This window comes from Oncorhynchus gorbuscha, linkage group LG26 (genome assembly GCF_021184085.1).
Source record: "Oncorhynchus gorbuscha isolate QuinsamMale2020 ecotype Even-year linkage group LG26, OgorEven_v1.0, whole genome shotgun sequence".
Classification (NCBI taxonomy): Eukaryota; Metazoa; Chordata; class Actinopteri; order Salmoniformes; family Salmonidae; genus Oncorhynchus; species Oncorhynchus gorbuscha.
The window spans coordinates 15,117,874-15,123,910 of record NC_060198.1 but is presented as its reverse complement, the minus strand read 5'-3'; positions in this window follow the sequence as shown (position 1 = coordinate 15,123,910).

Below are 6,037 nucleotides of genomic sequence, written 5' to 3'. Positions count from 1 at the left end.
GGAAAAACAATTGGCTTGTCCCGATTCTTTTCGATTTGGAAATTTCTCTCGGTGGAAAGAAAGAAAAAATCAGTTTCCTTTTTAAAATTTTTATAGGGGTACCCTGCCTACGGCTTCCACGTCCTTGCATTACAAAGACTAAAACAATGAATATTCATATATAAATATTATATAAACAGGTACTTTATATTTTTACACATGTTTTAAAGGCTTGAATATTTTTACCAGTGTTTTGTGTGAGGTCAGTGTGAGAGTTGTTTTCTGAGGGGGGGCTCTCACTTTGTGTTCCCCTCGCACGGCTCACCACTAATCACAGATCAAGCTGGTTCCCGCCTGTAAAGCAGAGGCACTTAAGTCAAGGGTGTGTCCTTAATGGTACCGTATTGCTTATAAAGTGCACTACTTTTGATCATAGCCCAATGGGCCCTTGTCTAATGTAGTGCAATATATAGGTAATAGACTGCCATGTGGGATGCAGCCCCAACTGTGATCGTCTGCCCCTCCCAGCCAATGAAACAAAAGAAAAGGCAAACGTTTAACCGGTGTTTCCTCATTCTGCACCTTGACTACTCCTGACCTAGCCTGTTCCCAGATCAATTAGACCTACTCCTGACCTAGCCTGTTCCCAGATCAATTAGACCTACTCCTGACCTAGCCTGTTCCCAGATCAATTAGACCTACTCCTGACCTAGCCTGTTCCCAGATCAATTAGACCTACTCCTGACCTAGCCTGTTCCCAGATCAATTAGACCTACTCCTGACCTAGCCTGTTCCCAGATCAATTAGACCTACTCCTGACCTAGCCTGTTCCCAGATCAATTAGACCTACTACTGACCTAGCCTGTTCCCAGATCAATTAGACCTACTCCTGACCTAGCCTGTTCCCAGATCAATTAGACCTACTCCTGACCTAGCCTGTTCCCAGATCAATTAGACCTACTCCTGGCCTAGCCTGTTCCCAGATCAATTAGACCTACTCCTGACCTAGCCTGTTCCCAGATCAATTAGACCTACTCCTGACCTAGCCTGTTCCCAGATCAATTAGACCTACTCCTGACCTAGCCTGTTCCCAGATCAATTAGACCTACTCCTGACCTAGCCTGTTCCCAGATCAATTAGACCTACTCCTGACCTAGCCTGTTCCCAGATCAATTAGACCTACTCCTGACCTAGCCTGTTCCCAGATCAATTAGACCTACTCCTGACCTAGCCTGTTCCCAGATCAATTAGACCTACTCCTGACCTAGCCTGTTCCCAGATCAATTAGACCTACTCCTGACCTAGCCTGTTCCCAGATCAATTAGACCTACTCCTGACCTAGCCTGTTCCCAGATCAATTAGACCTACTCCTGACCTAGCCTGTTCCCAGATCAATTAGACCTACTCCTGACCTAGCCTGTTCCCAGATCAATTAGACCTACTCCTGACCTAGCCTGTTCCCAGATCAATTAGACCTACTCCTGACCTAGCCTGTTCCCAGATCAATTAGACCTACTCCTGGCCTAGCCTGTTCCCAGATCAATTAGACCTACTCCTGACCTAGCCTGTTCCCAGATCAATTAGACCTACTCCTGACCTAGCCTGTTCCCAGATCAATTAGACCTACTCCTGGCCTAGCCTGTTCCCAGATCAATTAGACCTACTCCTGACCTAGCCTGTTCCCAGATCAATTAGACCTACTCCTGACCTAGCCTGTTCCCAGATCAATTAGACCTACTCCTGACCTAGCCTGTTCCCAGATCAATTAGACCTACTCCTGACCTAGCCTGTTCCCAGATCAATTAGACCTACTCCTGACCTAGCCTGTTCCCAGATCAATTAGACCTACTCCTGACTATACAGATTTTTTAAAACCAAATTAAACCCAATATCAATGAATGTCAGTGGAGACACGCCTGGAAAAAACCTGAATGTACCATTCTACTGCTTGGTCAAATTAGACTGACTGTATTGTGGATTCGACCCAGAACCAAATCTAAAATGGGTCAGGGGTACTTGAGTATTGGATGGGGAAACTCTGCTTTAGACACTTAATCTGTAGGGTTGTGTGTGTCTGTGTGACTTCCTATGTGCAAAAGTCTGGAAAATGGAATGGGCAACAATGTATCCCTGATTGCTATTGTTGTGACTTCAACTAAAAGCCAAAATGACAAAATAAGCTGCAGCGTTTATATAGAGTATCTAAATTGGTCTTTTTTTCTCTCTTTTTCTTTTTTTAAAGAATAATCCTCAATCAACCGTTTATTACAGTGGAGGAGAACTCAAGCCTTAGGTAACTTTTTATTCAGTTGATGTTTGATGATAATCTTTTGATACAGTTATTTATTTGCCTTGCTAAATTTAGACACCAGCCTAGGGGGTTATAAGAGGAAGGGAACAGTCCCATTTGTAAACTAAACACAGCCAAGAGGGGAAGAGGAGAGATTTTTGTCACCTTTTGAGATGGAGGATGACCTTGTCCACACTCCAGTGTCATTGGTGCTCTCTTATGCGTGTCTTTTTCCTTTTGTCTTTCAAAAGGATACTCAACGAGGCTAACTGTCAGGGAATCGCTATCTATAGAGTTTTGCTCAACTTTAGCTCGAGAGAAAGACACACCGCTTTGATCTGGTTGTTCATCGTTCCCCACAAGGGTATAAGATAGTGGGTTCTCCCAACAAAGGGACGTGCTGGCACACCCTATTCACCTAATCGTGTTCTTCAGTCTATACCACGATTAGCTGATACAGGTGCGTTACTGCAGGGCTGGAACGAAAGGCTGCACACCCAGTAGCTCTCCCAAGACCAGAGTTGTGGAGAAGTGTTGAATCTATTCTTCTGTAGTCCAATAACTCCCTCTCCCTGGTCTTTTACTCAGTATTACATTACAGCCCAGGACAAGGGAGGAGGCTGTCTGTCAGCCAATCGCATCAGTCAAGATGGTGTCAAAATATATACACAAATAAAATGGGCGCTACAGCATGAATATACATCAACATATGTACGGTTGAAGTCGGATGTTTACATTCGCTTATGTTGGAGTCATTAAAACTAGTTTTTCAACCACTCCACTCATTTCTTGTTAACAACTATAGTTCTGGCAAGTCGGTTAGGACATCTACTTTGTGCATGACAAGTAATTTCCCAACAATTGTTTACAGACATATTATTTCACTTATTCACTGTATCACAATTCCAGTGGGTCAGAAGTTGACTGTGCCTTTTAAACGGCTTGGACAATTCCAGAAAATTATGTCATGGCTTTAGAAGCTTCTGATAGGCTAATTGACATTCAAGTCAATTGGAGGTGTACCTGTGGATGTATTTCAAGGCCTACCTTCAAACTCAGTGCCTATTTGCTTGACATCAGGGGAAAATCAAAAGAAATCAGCCAAGACCTCAGAAAAAAAATATTGTAGACCTCCACAAGTCTGGTTCATCCTTGGGAGCAATTTCCAAATGCCTGAAGGTACCATGTTCATCTGTACAAACAATAGTACGCAAATATAAACACCATGGGACCACACCGCTGTCACACCACTCAGGAAGGAGACACGTTCTGTCTCCTAGAGATGAATGTGTGAAAAGTGTGAATCAATCCCAAAACAACAGCAAAGGACCTTCTGAAGATGCTGGAGGAAACGGGTACAAATGTATCTATATCCACAGTAAAACAAGTCCGATATCGACATAACCTGAAAGGCCGCTCAGCAAGGAAGAAGCCACTACTCCAAAACCGCCATAAAAATGCCAGACTACAGTTTGCAACTGCACATGGGGACAAGGATCGTGCTTTTTGGAGAAATGTCTTCTGGTCTGATGAAACAAAAATAGTACTGTTTGGCCATAATGACTATCGTTATGTTTGGAGGAAAAGGGGGAAGGCTTGCAAGCCAAAGAACACATCCCAACTGTGAAGCACAGGGGTGGCAGCATCATGTTGTGGGGGTGCTTTCCTGCAGGAGGGACTGGTGCACTTCACAAAATAGATGGCATCATGCGGGAGGGAAACTTGTGGATATATCGAAGCAATATCTTAAGACATCAGTCAGGAAGTTAAAGCTTGGTCGCAAATGGGTCTTCCATATGGACAATGACCCCAAGCACACTTCCAAAGTTATGGTAAAATGGCTTTAGGTTGGGAAAACTCCTTGTGTCATGCACAAAGTAGATGTTCTAACCAGCTTGCCAAAACTATAGTTTGTTAACAAGAAATGTGTGGAGTGGTTGAAAAACGAGTTTTAATGACTCCAACCTTAGTGTATGTTAACTTCCAACTTCAACTGTATATATGTATTGAAACAACAAAAACTAGCCTCACATTTAAACTCACCTCGTGGGAGGAACATTGTTTGATTTTTTTTCCCTGTAGGAAGCACAACACTAATCAGAAAAAACCTTATGAACAATATGCGCAAATTCCTGTGAAGTACCCGGTCTCGAGTCGTATCAACGTGGCAGAAAATACATCTTATGCGATCGATCGCAATCATACATGAACTAATCGTCATAACCATTCGAGTTCCGAGCCATGTCTGGAGTTAAATGGGCGACGGCATCATGGCGTTGCGGGTTCTGTACAAAAGCTTTCGTTGTGTCCGTCTTTCTCTTTACCCTCGCTCTCTCCTCTGCCTTTCTTCCTTCCCTTTTTCTGCTGTGTGTCCCTGTTTGTCAGCTTTGCAATATTGTTGCCATTCATTGTAGAGAAGATCCCAGTTTTATTTTTCTATCTGTGGTAAAAGAAAAGTTAACCAAAAGCAGTTTGTCTGTTTTGGTGCAGTGTCTAATTCCTGCACACATTGAACTATTAAAGGAAAGTGCCTGAAGCGTCCTCTTCATCTATCTCATGTATACTTAGTATGTTTTCTTTTTATGTTTAAAGAAACAGTTAAATCGATTGTTTTCTGTTTGTTTGTTTTTTTACAATCTAAGTTTTTACCTCTGTAAAAAAAAAAAGCTAAAATATATATAGATATATATATATATATATATCTATCAAGTGTATTATGTACATTTTAAGTTCTATTTTTGTATTGTTTCCAATATGATCATCACGACTCTTTGCTTTTAAAAAGAAAAAATGAGAAAAGAGAAATTAACATCTGTATAAATGCCAATACATCATATGGAAACTAACAGAAGCACGGCCTGGATAGTAAGTACTTTTCCGTGTGTGCGTGTGTTCATTTCCACTGTATTTTTACAGAGATGTGGTTTATGAGAGATTTAACCATGTTACAGTGGCATCTCATACAGCCTGTACATTTTATCCCATAGACATAGCTTGTAGCCCAGCACTTCCCTGTGTTGCATCTTTTTAGGAGCATTGCTGAGGGGGGCTGCTGATCGACCTCATGCTACTCGGCACTGTCCCATCCTGCTGCAACACGGTAATCCATACATGGGCCAGGGCATGGCCTGAGGGGGTGTGTGAGCGTTTGTTTGAGTACACGCATGTTCTCGATTAAAACACACATCTCTATCGTGTGTGTGTATCATAAAGAAGGAATGACTGCAGTAGTCAGATCCTGTCTTTGCTCCAGAGTATTCTTTTCCCCCTCTTCGTCTGTCAAGACGGAAATATACGCGTTGGGCGCTAGACAGGTTCACAGAGCTGTACCATGCTCTGCAAGTCTCTAAAAGAATCTATAGAGTACACCAATGTTTTGCTCTGTGGGTCTCGAGAAAATGCATATGGAAGACAGTCAACGAGCGAGAGGAAAAAAAGGTCCCTGAAGGCCCTGGCCCGGCTACGGAACTCGGCGACTGCAAATAGTATCAAACTTCAACATGTGCAAACCATTTAAGGCATACTTTATTCTAATGAGGTCACTTTTTTTTCTTTTTCCCTCTTTTGAATCAGGGTTTGAAAGGGGGGAAAAAAACAGCACTAAAAAATGCCATCTTCGCCTTTCTTATTTAAGGCTTGTGCACTGTGATTGTCTTAGCCTGCCCCCTTAAAATAGTTTTATAGATTTATATTAACCTCATCCTAAAACACAGATGACCGTGTTTTGAAATACAACATGTTACAGTATGATGATGGAATGGGAAGGAG